This window comes from Gorilla gorilla, chromosome 6, assembly GCF_029281585.2.
Source record: "Gorilla gorilla gorilla isolate KB3781 chromosome 6, NHGRI_mGorGor1-v2.1_pri, whole genome shotgun sequence".
Taxonomy (NCBI): domain Eukaryota; kingdom Metazoa; phylum Chordata; class Mammalia; order Primates; family Hominidae; genus Gorilla; species Gorilla gorilla.
In genome coordinates this window covers 136,125,004-136,145,843 of record NC_073230.2, presented here as the reverse complement: position 1 = coordinate 136,145,843, position 20,840 = coordinate 136,125,004, and the positions used below count along the sequence as shown (strand labels likewise).

At 37.5% G+C, this 20,840-nt stretch overlaps 1 protein-coding gene and 1 non-coding gene across 5 annotated transcripts in view; both read left to right on the top strand.

The window, feature by feature from the left end:
* Positions 1-20,840, top strand: part of GRM8 (glutamate metabotropic receptor 8) — an 824,239-nt gene that overhangs the window by 190,232 nt on the left and 613,167 nt on the right. The gene's annotated exons all lie outside the window — the stretch shown is intronic.
* MIR592 (microRNA mir-592) lies at positions 15,661-15,769 on the top strand. Its single transcript, NR_106411.1, has one exon. It is a non-coding gene; the product is annotated as a microRNA mir-592 (primary transcript).

Genomic DNA, 20,840 nt, shown 5'->3' with positions numbered 1-20,840 from the left:
ACTTTGGGAAAGCCAAGCCAATCAGCCTGTGGAGTTAGACAAAATAATAATCATTCCCCTGACTAATAAAAGTCCCCACACCATTGGGGGGTAATAAACGAGTCTTGTGGGTGATGCAGAGAACAGAGCCTGTACTTTCATTTTCCTGAAAGAGTAAGTGGAAGCTTCTCAGCTAGTAATCCCTGACCCCTCTAAAAGTATCTGTCTTCTCAAAACCTGCAACCGTTATAAGCATCCTGAAGGATCATCTTCAGGGTTTCACTGATGGGGCGCAGATCATCTCTCTGTACTTACTCATCTGCCCCCTTTGCAGTCATGGACCATTACTCCGCTCTTCTGTTCATGGGTTCAGAGTGATCCAGAGGCACTGGCCTTCTGCCCTGCATGCCTTTTGTGTGGCTGATCCTTCCTGGCTTTTAAGCAATTTTCTAGGTCCCTCCAGTACTTAGAAGTTTGATCCCTCTCAAAGGTCTGCTCAGTGGGCTGGAATCGGGTGGTGTTTGTTCCTGCCTTCTGGGCAGAGGAAGGTGTTCTTCCTACAGCTGTGGCGGTGATGACTGACTCTCCTTCTCATTTCCCCTTCACTTTCTTTCCCCTCCTCTGAGAGTTTTTCCTGTAGAATACTACTTTTTGAAGAAAAAGGGAAAAGGGAAAAGGAAGCGAGGATGGCCTTTTTTGAAGAAAGAAAAAAAAGAAAGAGAGGTGGGCTAGCTTTGTCTCTCCTGGTGCCTTGTCAAAATAAAAAAAAGTGAACTAGAACAGTGTCTGACCTTATCTTGCCCATCTTCAAGAACTCCCTAAAAATAATGTTTAAGATGTATCATGTGGGTTGGAAAAACACCTACAGCTTTCTCTCCCCAAATTGAACATCCTTTGTGTTTCTCTGTTTCTAGGTAGCACTCTATTTTCATTCATTCACTCATTCCATCTTACTGAATTAATATTTTTAAGTGCCCCGATTTGTGTGTTGAGCCAGATGCTGCAAAAAAAAAAAAAAGTATAATATGAGGGTTCAGCATTTAGTGCTGGCAGGATGGGCAACAAACAGACATAAAATTCTCATGAAACAGTGGAAGAAAGCATAAGTTTGAGAACAAATGATGCAGATATAAATGCTAAAAAGTTTCAGAGATCAATATAATCTGGAGTGGTTGGGAAAAAAAAATCCACAAACACAGTGAGACCTTGGAGAACCTTAAAGGCCAGGCTGAAGATCATATTTTATTCTACAGATAATGGGAAACTTTTAGGAAATATGTTAGCAGTCTCAGAGATCCTATTGGAATAGGGGCGTACATAAGAACTCTTTGTGGGTATGAAAGAACTGGCTCAGTAAAATGTGAATGGAGAGTTTGTGCAGATAGGGAGAGCTTCTGACACCCTCAAATGCAAGTATGAGGAAAATGAAGGGAGAATGCTTGCTGAGCTGAGACTACAGGGTAGTTGGGGGAAGCATAGATTGTACAGGGTGATGTTTGGGTGAACCAGGTGTGCACAGGCAAGGAAACACGATATATTACACAGAATGGTGGAAGCTAGTTGTCTATGCTTGAAAACAGCATAAACCTCACCATGTCTCAGTGGGAAGAAGAGTGGAACTGAAGACAGCTTGAGTAAGAACTGAGCAATCAAAGGGAATGGAGAGAAACTGGAGTTCAGGGGGTAATTTCAGTGGTATCAGTGGCATTCCACATAGCAAAGCTGGGCATGTGGGAGTAGAGAGGGAAAATACTGAAAGCAAAGATACCTATTTCTATTTTTACCATACTGAATTTCAGTTGGGGGTCTGATACTCAGTTTGAAAATCTTGAGTGGAGAAGAGGCCAGTTGGATTTATTTCTGGCAAAAAAAATATGTATATATAGAAAAGATCAACTATGAACCTCAACTATGTCACCATATTTTTAATCTATTAATTTGATTTGCATTCAGAGACCACATTATCTTTTGAGTTATAGTGTTTCCTATTATCTCTGAACTGACCTCTACAAATAAGAAGAGAAATAGGAGAAACGTCTGAGTTGCCAGGAAGGGTTATTTCCACCTAGCTTTTGATCCAGTCCGACTAACTAATGAATCCCCTGTCAGGGGCTAATAAAGGAGGCTTGTTGTGAGTGATGCAGAGAACGTAGCTCTAGGTAGTCTTACATTAATGTCTGTTCACCTTCATGCTTGACTTTGAGTCTAATGACATCCATGCACAAAGAAGGCAGGGTGAGGTGGTCTTAAATCATTATCTGAAAACCAAGTCTGTAGAAAAAAAGTCCAGTTTTAAGCTCATTAAGGGATCCTGCTGAATACTCTAGGATATCAAATTAACCATTTGAAAAAACCTTTTAAAGTTGAGTTGAAAAACTAGGACATTTTTTCAAATCTTTTGAGATTCCGTTTTTTGAAGTGAATAAAACTCAGAGCTTTTTAGGTATTTTTTTTTTCTCCAGCCACGATGAAGAGAACATTAAAGGACATTTGCTTAAACTACATACGTCAAGTCTAAGAAGTTACTTTGGAGAAATAACTTCTTTGGCAGTGATGTTATTTTTTTGTGAAATAGTAAGGATGATCTGGAACCTGGGACCCAGAAAATGCAGTTTGCAGACCCAGATATTTGGACTAGCTAGACGATTTGGAAGGTAAAACGAAGGTACCTATTCTGTTACATTATTTAATGCTGTTAGAAACTGAAGATGAAATGACCTGTTTCAGAATTTTTCTTAGGCAGGATTATAATATTTCCAAAAAGAAAAAATTACCTTTCTTCTCTTACCTAGTTTAATGGCTAGAGATTATGGGCTTTGAATTCAGCAAGAGACAGGTTCCAGTCTTAACTTTGCTGTCACCAGTTCTAGAACCCTGGGTTATTTTCCAAGTTTCATCATCTTTAACATGGGGATAATCATAGTCCCTTCAGTTCAGAATTATTGAGAGAGTTAAACCAATTTATTTATACATATAATGTGCTTGTGAGAATACACATGGTGATAGCTCTTAATTTTCACTAGTAATAAAAGTCAAAATTGAGGAAAATAATCCCTGTGCTAGCTCATTGTTTTCAATGAGCTTCTGGGACACATCATGGTTTATAGTGACTTGAAGCGTCTTTGCTTGGACAAGGTTTAGGAAGAGTTATTGGCTGTATTGACTTCTATGCATTATTTCAGAAAGAACTCACAATTTCTGTCATTTTTACTGTTCAAAGCTGGTGGTGAACTTTATGTCATCTTCCATTTGATGCTTGTGTTTGTGATATAAGTAAAAATCAACTTCAGAGGTTTTAAAGGGTAGTACTCACTGTTCCACCTGGAAATCATGATTTTTCTTAGAAAACAATCAAACACAGAGGCGCTCAGAATGGGGCTTGTATATAATGATCCTTATGTAGAAACAAGCACACTTGTCGACAGATACACACATAAGTGAGTGGATGAATTGATTGTCCAAGTGCATTTTAGAACATTTCAAGTACAAGTATCAGGTTGTCTCTACCAGATATCCACTTATTTTAGTGAATGGTATTTTTAAAGACAAGTTAGATGTTGAAAGCTAAGGTAAATGTAAAAGAAAATGAACTGAATGTGCCCATCATCCTGTTACTGAGATTGGTAATAAATCGTGATGACGAATAATTTTTCAAATTTTTTTTTTATTATACTTTAAGTTTTAGGGTACATGTGCACATTGTGCAGGTTAGTTACATATGTATACATGTGCCATGCTGGTGCGCTGCACCCACTAACTCGTCATTTAGCATTAGGTATATCTCCCAGTGCTATCCCTCCCCCCTCCCCCCACCCCACAACAGTCCCCAGAGTGTGATATTCCCCTTCCTGTGTCCATGTGATCTCATTGTTCAAATTTGATAGTGACCTATTTGTTTGTTTTCAGATAGGATATTGGCAGGGAAAAAGGAAGGAAAATAATTAACATTTGTTGAACACCTACTAATGTTGGACATAGTAATCTATGTTTGCTATTTTATGACTTCTCAGAAAATCCCTGCCAGTTGTGGGTTATAGTACCCATTTATCAAATGAGGAAAGTTTGTCTCAGAGAGGTTACAAAACTAGGATCATACATTTAACCAGTGGAATAAACAAATGCTCTTAATCATGACACCATATTTCTGCTTCATTTGTAAAGGAATATTTATCTCCTTTAGTAAAATAAATCAGCATATAGAATATCACTAACTTTTAGTTCTGAGAGAGAAACCTTCTGGTGGGAAGAGGTGAATGTCAACAGTTCTCTACTTTCCTCTTGGGGTTCTCTCATCTGCTTTGTCCTAAGTGTACAGTCCTCACCCTGGCAGCAAGTCATACTAGTGAATCCCTGTCTTTACAAAAGAATTTCCTACCCACAAAGGGGTGATTTCTTTTTTTTTTAAATTAAAATATTTGTTATTGGCCAGGCACAGTGGCTTATGCCTGTAATCCCAGCACTTTGGGAGGCCAAGGTAGGTGGATTACTTGAGGCCAGGAGTCAGAGACCAGCCTGGCCAACATGGCAAAACTCCATCTCGACTAAAAATACAAAAAATTAGCTGGGCATGGTGGTGCATGCCTGTAATCCCAGCTACTTGGGAGGCTGAGGCATGAAAATTGCTTGAACCCACAGGGTGGAGGTTGTAGTGAGCTGAGAGAGTGCCGTGGCACTCCAGCCTGGGCAGCAGAGTGAGACGCTGTCTTTAAATAATAAATAAAAATAAAATAATGGTTACAATGGAGACAACAATGTGTATGGCTGCCTGTGGAAAGACAGGAGAGAAACTTTGTCTTCCAATGAAAATGGTTCAATATAACAGAAACCCCAATCTGAGTACCATATATTATGTTTATAATAACGTTAAAGACTTTTCCTTCACAAAAGCAGGGAAGCCCTGTAATTCTGGTGCAATCCTCCTCTATGTCAGTGTTTTAGTGTTTTATGTCAGTGTTTTAGTGGGAGCTTTTCTCTGTCCACACACGCTTAAGTATAAAATGATGCATCCTGGCATAAATGAAAGAAAAACAGCTGACTGGATTCAGCTAACAGGAGAGCACAAAGAGAAGACAGGCCAGGAGGATAAGGTCTTCTTATCCTCTCAGTAAATATGGGTATTTTATTCCCATATTCCTCCTCACTGTGTGGTGTAATCATTTCTACTCCAAGATTCAGCCTGTCTTCTGCTCTGGGACCAATCTTGTCTTCAGTCGGTAGTTGGTAAAAAGTTTTAATTGATACTCCTGTTGCCCTTGCAGCAAGGTCTTGAGTCCAGCTCTGACCTTTTGCTCTGGCTCCAGCAAGGCAGCTTTTCTCCTGTTTCTGGGAAGAAATCCTTCTCCATGTGTGCCCCAGTTCTAGTTGAAGGTTTTCCCTCAACCTGACCCTAGAGTGACTAACCTGGTTTGTCTAGGACTGTCTTGGGTTTAGCACCAAAAGTACCATGTCTCAGGAAATGGTGCTGTCCCATGCATCCACAAATGGTTAGTTACACTGCAAGCCCCCATTCTGATAATGTGCCTGGAATCCCTTTAGCACTAGGCATGGCATTCTTATTGTCTCTTGCTACGTTTGAAAGCTTTGAATAAATTGTCAAATACTCTGGCTATTGATGAGGGAGTTAATAAATTGAATTTGGAATGCTGGCTACAAGTTCCCCTAAATAATGTGATTTTGACTATCAAACCACCCACATCTTTTGAGCACAGATTCTAAATGATTACAATTTTGATTCATAAAAGAGTTTCATTAATACTAGATATTTCAGGAAATTATCCTTGACTAATACGAGGGATGGAAGGAATGGGGGAAAACTCAAGGCTCACCATATCGTGGTAAATTATTTATTTATTGTTTATTTAGTGGGAAAGGATCTCCTCTGTTGTGTGCTTTCACTGGTCTAAAGGGATTTGGCACAGTTACCTAAATAGGTGTAATTATAAACCATAGCTCCCTTTGCTGTTCTCCCTGAATCACTAGCCACCTTTCCCAGAACTTTGTTTAAATTCAAGTTTTACATGATCCTTGGAGTGCTGTTATTTGTAAGTAAAAAATTTAAATAATAATAATAAGATGAAAATGAAGATTATTGTAACAGTGATTTATCTAACAAGTAAAGATGGGACCTGACATACTATTCTAAATTGGATTGAGTTTACTTTTGCTATAAAAGAAATGTCAGTTTTATCTAATGACACTTTTAATTGCTTGCATTGAATGCAGGATAATACCCTTTAAAACAAAGGGGAGACATTTAAGCATAATGAGGAACTCTCAAGAGCAGATTATGGAAATAAAGCATTGCTTTTATCTATCATAGGCAGTCTCAGAGAGAGAAACAGACAAACCTAGTAAAGACTGTTCCAGATAGTTTCGGAAATCAAGCTAAATATTGAATGGGCAAAACAAACTTTCACAAAATTAGCTTACAGCAAGGCAAGTCTCCTTTAAGAATTTTAAATAAAGAGTAATTCTTGATTGGGTAGAATTCTGTGTGCTGTTTACATGAACTGTCACATGGCAGGAATCATTTAAAAAAAGAATACGGCACCTGTTACTACCAGATGTGTGGATTCTTTTGCTACAGGATGATGGGTATATGTTGCAGAAATGCTCATGTGTGATTTGGTTCCTGAGAAACAAGCATTTTTTTGCTCTAGAAATGGTAGTTTATGATGCTCCTCTTGAAGGTTCTCATGTGAGAACTCTTGGCCACCAGAGGGAGGTGGTCAACAAAGATGAAGGGCAACAGGGCCCTCACATGGGTAGGCTGTTGGTGCTGTGTGGAATGGAGAGAGCCTACTTTAGAAAGCCCGTTGGCATTTGGGCCTTTATCACATCAGAGTGAATACTGGTACAAGAGACAGCACAGACTGTTGGGGGAGAATCTGAGCTCTGCCACTTAATAGCTAGGCAGTTTTAGGCAAACCACTTGGCCTCTCTGAGCCGTGCTGTCCTCACTTATAATACCTCATTACGTTAAGTGAAATAAGCCAAGAACAAAACATTAAGCACCACATGTTGTCACTCATATGTGGAAGCTAAATGATTCATCTAATCGAAGAAAAAAAGTAGAGCAGAGGCTAGCAAAGCCTGGGAAGGGTAGGGGGAGAGGAGACATGGGGAGAGATTTGTTAAAGCTTACAAAATTACAGCTAGCTAGGAGGAATAAGTTTGTGTTCTCTAGCACTGTAGGATGACTACTGTTAATAATATACAGTTTCAAATAGAAGCAGGATATCGAATGTTTCCAATACAAAGAAATGATAAATATTTGAGTTGATGGATATGCTAATTACCCAGATCTCATCACTATACATTCTATATATCACAACATCGCTATATAACTCATAAATATGTACAATTATGTGTCAGTTAAATTAAAAAAATAATACCTTTCTCACAGGTTTGATTTGAGTATCAAATGAGATAATGTCTGAGAAAGTACCTTGTAAACTCTTAAATGCTACACAAAGGTTAACTATTTTCCCATAATGTGGTTTATAATTGCATGCGTTTAGATATTCCATAAGTCACAATGTTACCTTCAAAACCCAAGGCCTGATATCAGTTATTCTGTGACACAGATATTAGTCCTCTCCCCAGGTATAAGCATTATAAAAGGTTAGCACTATATTAAGTAATGAATCTATTGCTCTACTAAATTATTCATGATTATGTGTTCAGTGAGTGATTGGTTTGATTGAAATAATCATCAGGTGTTCTCAGGGCTCTGGAGAAGAAGCTGATAAATGACAAGGTTTCTTCAATGTGATGACTTTGCTACCATTAAACATTAAGAAAAACCAATTAATTGAATCACTGTGGGAAAAAAAGTCATCAAATTCCAATTTGGAGTGTTAAAGGATCTGTTTTTTAAGTAATTATTCTTTTTAATACATCAAAGCTTTTCAGCAAAAGTTTCAGAATCGTGAATGATTTCAATGATTTTCTGAAGATCAGTTTTTGAGTAAGAAAGAGAAAAATTCATTTCTTTTTTTACAGGGAAAGACATGTTAATTTTTTTTAAATGAAATAATGAATAGGTTTGGTTCATTTTGACCAGGAATTTTAGTAGTTATTGAAAAGGTTTGTGCTGGGAAATAGGTGCCCCCGCCATCTCTGTCCCAGACTTCGCTGGTGGGCTCTGCAACTGTGGCAGTAACAAAAGAATGAGAATTCCACTTGGGCAGTCTGCTGTGATCTTGACTTGCTCACATCTAAATTAAACCACTTTCCGTCTCCACCACCACAGCCCCCTGACATCCTCATTTTTGTCAGTAGCCCAACACTCTTCTTATCTTTCATCCTCAAATTATTTGGAGCTGTGCTTGTCTTTTTAGCTTCCAAGCATTTCTTTTTTTAAAACATTTAATTTATTTTAGGTTTGGGGGTACATGTGAATGTTTGTTACAGAGGTAAACATGTGTCATGGGGTTTGTTGTACATACTATTTAATCACCCAGGTATTAAGCCCAATACCCAGTAGTTATATTTTCTGCATCTGTTCCTCCTCCCACTCTCTCACCTCAAGTAGACTCTAGTGTGTGTCGTTCCCTTCTTTGTGTTCATAAATTCTTATTTAGCTTCCACTTATAAGTAAGAACATGTGGTATTTGGTTTTCCATTCCTTCATCAGTTTGCCTAAGGATAATGGCCTCCGGCTATTCCATGTTCCCGCAAAAAACATGATCTGGTTCTTTTTTATGGCTGCATAATATTCCATGGTATATATGATACTACATTTCCTTTATTCAATCTGTCATTGATGGACATTTAGATTGATTCCACATCTTTGCTATTATGAATAGTGCTGCAATGAACATTTATTATATGCATGTGTCTTTATAGTAGAATGATTTATATTCCTCTGGGTGTATACCCAGTAATGGGGTTGCTGGTTAGAATGGTAGTTCTGCTTTTAGCTCTTTGAGGAATTGCCATACTGCTTCCCACAATGGTTGAACTAATTTGCACTCCCACCAACAGTGTATAAGTGTTCCCTTTCCTCTGCAACCTTGCCAGCCTGTTGTTTTTTGACTTTTTATTAATAGCCATTCTGACTGGTATGAGATGGTATCTCACTGTGGTTTTGATTAGTAATTCTCTAATGATCAGTGATATTGAGCTTTTTTTTCATATCCTTGTTGGCCACATTTATGTCTTCTTTTGAGAAGTGTCTGTTCATGTCCTTTGCCCACTTTTCAATGGGGTTTTCTCTTATAAATTTGTTTAAGTTCCTTATAGATGTGGGATATTAGAACTTTGTCAGACACTAACCTTGAATAGCTAAATACCCCACTTAAAAGGGACAGAGTGGCAAGCTGGATAAAAAAGCAAGATCCAATGGTATGCTGTCTTCAAGAAACTCATCTCATGTGTAATGACACTCATAGGCTCAAAATAAAGAGATGGAGGAAAATCTACCAAGCAAATAGAAAACAGAAAAAAGCAGGAGTTGTAATCACAATTTCAAACAAAACAGATTTCAAACCAACAAAGAATAAAAAAAGGCAAAGAAGGGCATTACAAAATGGTAAAGGGTTCAATTCAACAAAAAGTCCTAACCTAAGTATATATACACTCAACACAGGAACACCCAGATTCATGAAGCAAGTTCTTAGAGACCCAAAGAGACATAGACTTCTGTGCAATAATAGTGGAAGACTTCAACATCTTACTGACAGTATTAGAGAGATCATGAAGGCAGAAAATTAACAAAGATATTCAAGACCTAAACTCAACATTGGAACAAATGGATATGATAGACCTTCACAGAACTTTCCACCTAAAACAATAGAATATACATTCTTCTTATTGCCAAATGGCACATACTCTAAAATCAACCACATAATTGGACATAAAATAATCCTCAACAAATGTAAAGGAACTGAAATAATACCAAACACACTCTCAGACCATAGCACAATAAAAATAGAAAGTCAAGACTTTGAAAATCACTCAAAGCCATCCAATTAAATGGAAATTAAACAACATGCTCCTGAATGACTTTTGGATAAATAGTGAAATTAAGGCAGAAATTAAGAAGTTCTTTGAAAATAATGAGAACAAACAACATACTGGAATCTCTGGGACACAGCTAAGGTAGTTTTAAGAGGGAAATTCATAGCACTAAATGGCCACGTCAAAAAGATCTCAAATTAAAAACTTAATTTCACAACTGCAAGAATTAGAGAAAGAATAAATCCACCCCAAAGCTAGCAGAAGATGAGAAATAACAAAAATCAGAGCTGAACCGAAGAAAATGGAGACATGAGAAACCATGAGTTTTTTTATTTATTTATTTTTTTGTTTGTTTTTGAGACAGAGTCTCACTCTGTCACCCAGGTTGGAGTGCAGTGGTGCAATCTCTGCTCACTACAACCTCCGCCTCCCTGGTTGAAGTGATCCTATTGCCTCAGCCTCACATGTAGCTGGAATTACAGGTGCCTGCCACCACAAGTGGCTAATTTTTGTATTTTTAGTAGAGACAGGGTTTCACCATGTTGGCTGGGCTGCTCTCAAACTCCTGACCTCAAGTGATTTGCCCACCTTGGCCTCCCTAAGTGCTGGGATTACAGGCATGAGCCATGGCACCTGGCCTGGCTTAGGAGTTGCTTTTTTGTTTGTTGGTTTGTTTGTTTTTGATGGAGTCTCACTCTCATCCGGGCTGGAGTGCAGTGGCGCGATCTCGGCTCACTGCAAGCTCTGCCTCCTGGGTTCACGCCATTCTCCTGCCTCAGCCTCCTGAGTAGCCAGGACTACAGGTGCCTGCCACCATGCCTGGCTAATTTTTTGTACGTTTTTGTAGAAACGGGGTTTCACTGTGTTAGCCAGCATGGTCTTGATCTCCTGACTTTGTGATCCATCTGCCTCAGCCTCCCAAAGTGCTGGGATTACAGGTGTGAGCCACCACACCCAGCAGGAGTCGGTTTTGTGGAAAAAAAAATTAATAAAATAGATAGGCCACTAGCTAGAGTAATAAAGAAGATAAGAAAGGAGATCCAAATAAGCATAATTGGAAATGATGAAGGGAATATTACTGCTGACCCCCACAGATATAAAAGCAACCATCAGAAACTACTGTGAACACCTCTACACACACAAACTGCAAAACCTAGAAGCAGTGGATAAATTTCTGGACAATTACACCCTCCCAAGACTGATCTAGGAAGAAAATGATTCCCTGAACAGACCAATACCAGCTCTAAAATTGAATCAGTAATAAATAGCCTACCAACCAAAAAAAGCCCAGGACCTGATGGATTCACTGTCAAATTCTACCAGATATATAAAGAAAAGTACCAACAATTCCTACAATATTTCTTATATACAATGTGTTCACAAGTCCTGACATTTATTTTGCTGAAAACATCTCTGGTTGGACTCTTACACCCCCATGTCCCCTGACACCAGCTGAACCCCAGCTTTCATGCTTGCAGTGTCATGGTGGCCTTGACTCCTGGAATTCCTCCAATTCCTCCTGAATCTTTCTACAGTGCTGCTTTTATTACACCATTCCTTCTTCTATAAATGGCAATGACTCCCTATTGCATGCTGTGTCAAGCCAGCTCCTCTCTTGGTGTATCCTTTTTAGTCATGTTTGTTTCCCCAGATTTGCTGGGATCCTCCTGCACACCTGGCTTCACCAGCTTAGCTATCTGCCTTTTCCCCACATGATCTCTTTGTCTGAATTACCTGGAATTAGCCTTTCATCTTCTTTTCTTTCTTTCTCTCTCCTTTTTTTTTTTTTTGATGGAATCTTGCTCTGTTGCCCAGGCTGGAGTGCAGTGGCACGATATCGGCTCACTGCAACCTCTGCCTCCTGGGTTCAAGCAATTCTCCTGCCTCAGCCTCCTGAGTAGCCGGGATTACAGGCACACATCACCACGCCTGGCAGCCTTTCTTCTGTAGGAAATTTTGGATGATCCAGCATCAAGGAGGTCAAGAAGCTGCTTTGAAAATTGAGATTCACCAACTTTAACTTAAATTTAGGATTCTTTAATTAATCAGTCTGGGGCTCTCCTATAGTGTGAAAAATAAAGAACATCCAGTATGGAAGTACAGTAGACTATTTACATTCTGGTGGGAAAAGTATCCTTCCCAACTTTAGCATCTGCAGGCCTGAATTGAGCAGTGACAAGATAGACACTGAGATGACATTAATAAAGTCCTGTCATCAGTAACGATAGCAGAGAGATGTCAGTCAGCACCCCAGATGGTAGAGGAAGATCTGGAAACACAGTAGAACTTGAGTTTCCACAAGCATCAGCAGGGGGAGGAAGGGTGTGGGGGAAAGGAAGATAAAGGTGGAGATGAATATTCTGCTGCAGGAGCCCCAAAGCCAGAAATTATTGATTAAATTGGTAGCTTGATCTGTGCCCATTCACCTAGTAACCATGGGAAAATAAGTTGGGTTAATTTTAAAATAATAATGCCCAGTTCATAGAGACACTTGGAAATGTTAATGTACTTTTTTGGTTAAAAATGATGAGCTATCAGATTAATTCAAACAGCTGAATGTTGTAGTTTGTATTAGTTAATAATTGTGTTCCTTTTCAAGATCATTAAATAAGTAACTGAATGGAATGAGATAGCATATGTAAATCACCTAGCGCAATTTCTAGTAGCTAGCATAGTCCTTAATAAGCAGGAGTACTTTTACCCCTTCCTTTCTGTGAATTCAATGATTTAAAGAAAATTATTCATGTAAGTAAATAAAGTTTAATGTCTCTCTGTGGATATTTTGCTTCAGTTCACGTGAATCTTAGGAGTCCTAAGAAGTAGAAGAAAAGATATGGGGACAGAAAGAATAAGTGCAGTTGTTTGTTATACCTGTCTCAGGTATACAAGGTAGGTGTGCAACATGGAGGCAGGCAAGTCTCATATGAACATGTTCAGCCCCACTTTCAGGGCCACCCTATCGCTATATAACTGGACACATTTGCACAAATGTGTCCCTATTTGAAAAAGCAAATATGTGGAACCCTGAACTTGCTAAGTAGGCAAATGATGGGTGATTATTCTACTACAAAAGATTCTTTGCTCTGAAAGACACAAAATGAGTTTAATTTTTTTTTGCTACATGCATCTGTTGCTTAAATTCTATCTAGATGAAAAGTACATTAATATACAGCTGACTAAATCTGCAAAAACTAGGAATTTCTCATGTTGCTATTCTTGTTTATCTTCTGGATTTGGAATTAAAAAAAGACATACCATACTTATAATTCTTAAAGAAACAAATCCTAAGAAGTTCACTAACTCCATATTCGACTGTTATATATCATTGGGTTCCCATTTTCAGCAGATATTCTGCCTATATTTTCTGTATTCCATTTACTAAATATATCACTTATTCAAGCAAATTTCATATTGTATCTTGTTTCTTACTATCCTATTCATGATAAAATTTTGTATAAACTATCAGTGAAAAAGGATTGTTATTTGAAAACTTTTTCTCTCTTTCTCTAACCAAATTATTACTTATTGCATGTCTTTTGGAGTGTAGGTACTAGTACTCTTCTTTGTATCATTTTATAAAATATATATGTTAATGAATATATATGTATATATATCATATATGAGTATTTATTTGGCCATACATTAAAGATTCGAAGCCATACATTAAATATTTTATCAAGTTTAAATAATTGCTCTCATAACTTCTAAAAAGATATGTGTTTGTCTAGCTTAAAAGTGACATTTTAGAAACTTGTCTGAAAACTTGCCTTTCGATGTCATGTAGTTCTCAGAAAGATGAAGTCTTTTGGGACTGAAATCCCCTCAAGTTTTTATTCTTTTGTTGTGTCTAGTTTCTAAACACCTCTTGAGGATTATGGTAGCTGTAGAAAATGTCTACCAGTGACTTTCATGTGGGGCTTAATGTCAGAATATATAACCACTTATCATTGGCTGGGCTGAAGTGTTTTTTCAGTGCTTGTTTTAAAAGGTGAATCAGCAGCAGGGATATTCCTAATCCATCTTTATGTACACACCAGAAGAGAAGTTGCCAAGGATTTTATGGCTAGTCAGACGCTTTCAAGAAAGTACAAGTGGCTTTGATTTTCAGTTTTTATTTGGTTACAAAGAGAGAAGGAACATGTTTGGTCTCACGGATGGAAAATGCTCCTACAAGAAAACTCCACTGCACTGATGCAGCGTATTCATGAGTTATCTAGAGGCTATTTGTAATTATGATGAAGGATTATGGTAATATGAGTGTGAGTCAGTACCTCTTAAAAATCATTTATATGGGCCGGGCGCGGTGGCTCATGCCTGTCATCCCAGCACTTTGGGAGGCCAAGGCGGGTGCAATCACAAGGTCAGGAGTTAGAGACCAGCCTGACCAATAGGGTGAAACCTGGTCTCTACTAAAAATACAAAAATTAGCTGGGTGTGGTGGCGTGCACCTGTAATTCCAGCTACTCAGGAGGCTGAGGCAGGAGAATCGCTTGAACCCAGGAGGCGGAGGTTGCAGTGAGCTGAGATTGCGCCACTGCACTCCAGCCTGGGTGACAGAGCAAGACTCCATCTCAAAAAAAAAAAAAATTTATATGAACCAATCATCTTGAGAAAATATCTACAAAATGATGGAGTTAGTCTAATACTTTGGTGTCTCCCACATGTCCAACTTGTCCAGTTCTTGCATTTGAATGTGGAATTTTTTTCTCCTCTGCCTATTCATTTTTCAAGATACAAAAATATGTTCTCTCCCCTATAGGATCTTCTTGGCAACCCTAGATTATCCTTTCCTTTTCTGAGTCCTCAGAACACTCTGTCATATCATCATTAGAGCCCTTAGCAGATTGTCTTGAAATCTGTTGCTCACTTGTCTCCCTTATTGCTCTGTGAGCACCTCAAGGTGACACTGTTTCTTCTGTTTCATCTGAGCCCTTGTACCTAGAACAGTGTCTGGCACACAGCAAATGAGCTAATGAAAGAGAGGTCACACACTGACAGTCTGCACAAACTGCCCATTATGTTTAATGAACTGGTAACTACATGTTTTTGGAAGAGTTCATAAGTTAATTCAGATAACATTCAGATAAATGTTTCATCCAAATGCCCAGGTTTATCATGGTTGCTAACACGGAGACTCTGCTTGTCACCAAGCCTGTGATGGCAAAAGGCCCTCTCTCACAGCTTTCAACACCCCCTTCCAGCCTTATATAAATGTCTGTAGTCAAAACTATTGACTGGATCTGCCTCCTATCCTCCATTACTTGCTATTTCAGAATGTTATAGAAGAGGAATGTTGTGGTGAAGGAAAACAATTTGAGGAAGGTGGACACTGAGGGCAAGAAATTAGAAACAAATTAATTTTTTTTTTCACCAGCCTAAATATGATCCTATTTTAGGGCCTGGGAAAAAAAGGAGGAACTAACATTTATAAATGTTTATCTTTAAAATGGGATTCAAGTGTAACTAGTTATGGGGCAAGGTGAGTAACAAGCCATGAAATCTATCCCCGTGAAAACTATTTCCTCCAACTCTAAGCTGTAACTTTCAAATTCTCCTAATTTGAGATCTAGGAAGTTTTAATAGACCAGGAAACGATTTGTCCAGTTGCTGTTCTCGCCTACCGACCAGGAGTGCGTTGACAAGAACAAAGAGAAACTTTAAAGCTCTCTTGCCCTTCCTGGGGCCAGGCTGTGGGGAGTGCTGATGAATTTAATTTGATGATATTATGCCATGACATTGTGTCAATATGCGATGATGTGTTGTGATGGCACAGCGTCATCACGTGGTGACGCAACATCATGACGTAAGACGTCACAACGCCAGTTAAAGACGTGATTCCAGGAGAGTTTTTAAACTGAGCAACAAATCTACAATTATTTAACTAAAAGCTTGAGATTTTAGAAAGGCAGCTGAACTATAAATTACAGGTTAGAAAATGTTTCTTTGCATGAATTATGGCTCTTTTTAAAGTTGTATATGGCTCCTTCTAGAAATTGTAACCTCTGTTCTTGCAAGGCAGCTTTAGAAATCAAAATATAATTTCATTTAATAGACTGTTTCTATCACAAGTTTTCCCTATATTAGGTTTTTTTTTGTGGGATATGAGCTGGTGCTAAATTTAAGCATAATTTCACAATGAGATTTAGAAAATATAATCTTTTAATTTGCATATTTGTTAAAAATTATTTAGTACCTCATAGAGCGAGCGCCAGGTAAAATGATTTATAATTGAAATTACATTGTAACTAATATCTTTTCTGGGCATACATTTTATAATAATAATCTTGCACTCGGATTTTAATAATAGAGATGTGTTAAAAAGGAGAAATGATTTTCAAATATGTTTTACTTTGTATATGTGTGAAATCTTGGAAAAACCTTTATATGTTTTGTGCCTCAGTTCTACCATCTTTAAAATGATGAGGATGCTTTTTTTTTCTTGTTTTTATAGGGATATTGTATCGACAAACTATATGATGTATGCAAATGTTCTTTGGAACAAACGTTGTTATATAAATCTAGGTTACTATTAAATACCTTCTCCAGAGCTACATAGACTCTACTCATGAACTTGAAATCCAGTGGGGAAACATTTGTTAGACTAGAACCAAGATGGATTTTATGTTTGATTCTTCATCTTAACTTTTCCCTCTGATTGCTTCATTTCTAGATTTACATGTTTAGAAATGAGTTATGCTGAAGTATAGACGACAGTGGCATAAAAATATTTTTGATATTTAAAGTTTTGGTAACTCTTTCTCTTCTGTAAACGTGGATATAAAGGTGTATGTTTCTCACTGGTGAAAGGAACTTTACAATCCACATTAGGGTGAATATAATTTGAGCAAAAGTTCAAATTTTTTTTTTCACTCATATGTAGCTTTGTCAGTTCACAATCCAGAGAATACTGGAAAAGCCTGAAGTGTCACAAAGCTGCTTCACTACATTTAATTTTCCGTGGTGAAGTGAGGAGATTGCTTTGTTGTTTTAAAATTCACTTTTGCTTTATCACTCCTTCTGCAACTCCAGTAAAAATGTACCAAAATTTCATGTCTCCTGAAAGTGATACATGACTTTTTGATGGAATTTGAAATGGTGGTTGATTACTTTTGAATACTTAAGCTCCACCGGTTGACAGCTCACATCTGCAGAAAAACAATTAGCAAATTTGTGAATTATCGTTGGTTTACACATTAAACAAGCAAAGTAATTCTTTATAACGTTAACCAACAGGCTGTGTCTTGATTACAGGATATTGTTGTTCATTAATAAGCGGAGCTATTTTTAGATTTTGCCGGTGTATATACATTTTACTTGCTTGCTTTTCATATCTCAGTCACCATTATGTGCCAGTCTCCGGGACCACCTGCATAATCTGTGGGGCCCAGTGTTCAAAAATTATTGACACTTTTAAGACATTGACAGTAGATCATTAGCTAAGTGTACCTCCCTTCTGTGTACAGGCCCTGGGCAGCTGCTCAGGTTGTGCACCCATGCAGACCTGCCAGGCATGTCATGAATTTGGCAGCTTTGGATTTAATGTGCTTCTACAGTTTATGGCCTGTTTGTGTGATCTCCTGCTTCTTTAAGGTTAGTTTTGGACTACTTACTTACTTTTATCTCTTTCTAGATAATAGTTTACTTATAATATTACTTTTATCTCTTTCTAGATAATAATTACTTTGTGTTGGCTGGGAATGATCTATGGCCATTTCTTGCTTATCTGTACTCAAGAATAATGTAGAGCAACATATCATCAAAAATTTCCTGAAATAAATTAATGAAACCTAATTTAAACTTGGGGAATGCCTAGTTCAAAGGAAAGCTGAATTAAACAAAATTTTAATAACTTTATTATTTTCAAGTGTGTATAGTATTCAGTAAGGACTGCTAGCAAGGACTTATAACTGTTCAGTCATACCTGAGCTGAGTTAAAGAATGGGTCATTGAGAAATTGGGAAGATTTATTTGTACAGAAATCATAAGCTATTTATTTTTAATGGTGTGTTTTTTTGACTTTGGTTGTAAGGTTAAGCTTCCTCCCAGAATCTTGTTTACACTAGCAACTTACTTCACAAACTTTTTTTTCCCCCTTAGAGATAGCAAACCTTGATTCTATTTTCTTCTGCATTATTACACATTTGAAATAGTAGAATCTGAGCTAATGAGGGCTTTGGTGTTTTTTCCACCTTGATAAGAAGCATATGTGTGTTATGTGAGTGAGTGTGTGTGTGTGTGTGTGTATATACATATTTGGGGATGGGTAGCAGATTGGACTTCACACCATATCTTGCTGAGACCGTTAGTAATGTTAATAAGTCTTTTGCAATCACCTTTCTTTTAGGCCATTTGTAGATTATGGATTTATTTTCTTTCAGGTTTGCAAGAGACCTCAAAATTCATTCAGACAAAGCTCCCACTAGTGACTTAATTCCCTATACAATATTCTACTAATCGGTTGTTCAGCCTTTTGTCCCTCTACCCAACATGGGAGAACTCACATTCTGATAAGTCCATACCATATATTTCTTTATTGTGCCAAGTCACAATCTCCTTTATTTGAGCGTATTAATTCTCATTTGACCTCTTTGGATCCTTCAGATGAAGACTATTTTCATTCCATAGACTACCTAAAAAATATTTAAAGATAGATGCCATGTCCTTCTTTAGTTTTCTTTTCTGTAGATGAAAAACATCATTTAAAAAAATGTTCCCTTATCTGTCATGGGGAAGTTTCTTCTGGTATAAGAAATTGAATATCCAGTTTGTCTGTTTCTTTAAGGTTCAACACCAAAATCCATCTGCAGCATGGAATTAAGTTATCTTTGGCAAGGAGAGCAGGCCTATAATCTCACCTCTCTGAGAAAATTTTATTTCTATTATTACAGAAATTTCTTGTTTCTATTATTGTACCTAAAGGTGGTATAGCTTATGGGTAGTCATACCATATTGTTGGTTCATATTGAATTTATTGCTAACCAAAGTTTCTATGTTTCTGTCTAGGTAGCTGCCAACTATTTTTTTTTTAGCATTCTGCACTTGAGAATTATTATTTTTGATCTTATGATTATCTCTGTTAAATTTTGATTTGTTCAACTTGACCCATATCTGTACACTACCATATCTATTTTGGTTTATACAACCTATTTATTATCCCACTCAACGTTTTTGTCTTAACATTTTTAGGACCTTGTTTTCTATCTAAGCCATTGATAATATTTGAGAACAGAAAGAGATCCAGAACAGAATCCTGTGGCTCAATTCTTTTTCCAGGTTGAGGTTCTTCTCTTATTCACTAGCCTTTTGGGTACAAATGTTCAACGAGTTACTAGTTGCCCTAACATCCAGTCTACATTTTTCCATCTTTTCTGTTTGGGTATGTTGTTTTCTGTTTTCTGTCAGACGTTTTGCTGTAATGCAATGCATATTATTGACTGCATTTTATAACCAAACAGACTAATAACCCCCTCAAAGAAAGTTATGAGGTTGATGTACATAATATGATATATTAAGCAGTTTAGTGGGATAAAATAGGTACCACAAATAATTTCCAAAGTCAGTCATTCACAGGTAGTAAAGTCAACTGTATTTATTTAAATAAGAATAAGGTCTGGATGGATCCCACTAAGTAGTTCTCATTTTGGGCCCTCATTATTTTAGTTTTGAGTTAGTTTTTTAATCAACAGCGAGGCACATCATAACAGTGAATAGTAAGAAATTTCAGGGGAGTACTAAGGAAGAAATATAAAGTTGTAGGTCAATGTCGAATGCCTGTTAGAAGTAATTAGATATACAAGGGTGAAGCTCTTATAAAATTAATTTACAAAGCATATGTCTATCTTTTGGGTATTAATATTATCACTGAGATGGGCCAAGTCAGACTTAGAATCCTGACTCGTATTTAGTAGTACTGTAAACCTATACCGGTTAGGAAGTATCTACCTCTCAGAGTTACTGTAAGGATTAAAAGAGAAATTGTCATTTAATGTCACTAGCATAGTATATCAAATAGTATGAACTTAAAATGAATCCTGTTAATTCAGTAAGTATTAACTGTATGCTGTTATGTGCCAGATATTGGGAATTTTTTGTATAATAACCAGGATGAAATGTATATTCCCCCCCCCCCTTTTTTTTTGAGACAGAGTCTCGCTCTGTCACTCAGGTTAGAGTGTAATGGTGTGGTCTTAGCTCACTGCAACCTCTGCCTCCCAGGTTCAAGTGATTCTCCTGCCTCAGCCTCCTGAGTAGCTGGAACTACAGGCACCTGCCACTATGCCTAGCTAATTTTTGTATTTTTAGTAGAGATGGGGTTTCTCCATGTTGGTCAGGCTGGTCTTGAACTCCTGACCTTGTGATCCGCCTGCCACGGCCTCCCAAAGTGCTGGGATTACAGGCATGAGCCACTGCATCCAGCCCCTTCTGTTAAATGAAATACACATATATGTATATAATCAATATAAGTAAGTATAAACACACACATATACACACTGCATTGAATCTAGCTTGCATCTCATTAATGAGTTTATCATTTCTCAACCAAAAGAGTTCAAAACTTAGACTGGCCACAATGCCAGATCAATGGATTTGTTAGGTCATTCCATAGAACCAAGGGATTTCAAAGATGGGGAGACCTTGTAAATAACAAAGTCCATTTTGTCTATATCATAGATTAGGAAACTGAAGCCAAGAGATGTTGAATGATTTCCTAAAACCACTTAGTCAGTGCATTTTAGAGCTAAAACCATACATTAAATATGTTTCCTACCATATCACACTCACCAAGTGCCTAAAAAGGAGCATGAAACCCTCAAGCTTGTGATATGATGTCACAAATCACAAGGTAGAAGATGCCATTTTAACTTGGTCTGCTGATTTGAGTGTGCAAATTAGTAAAA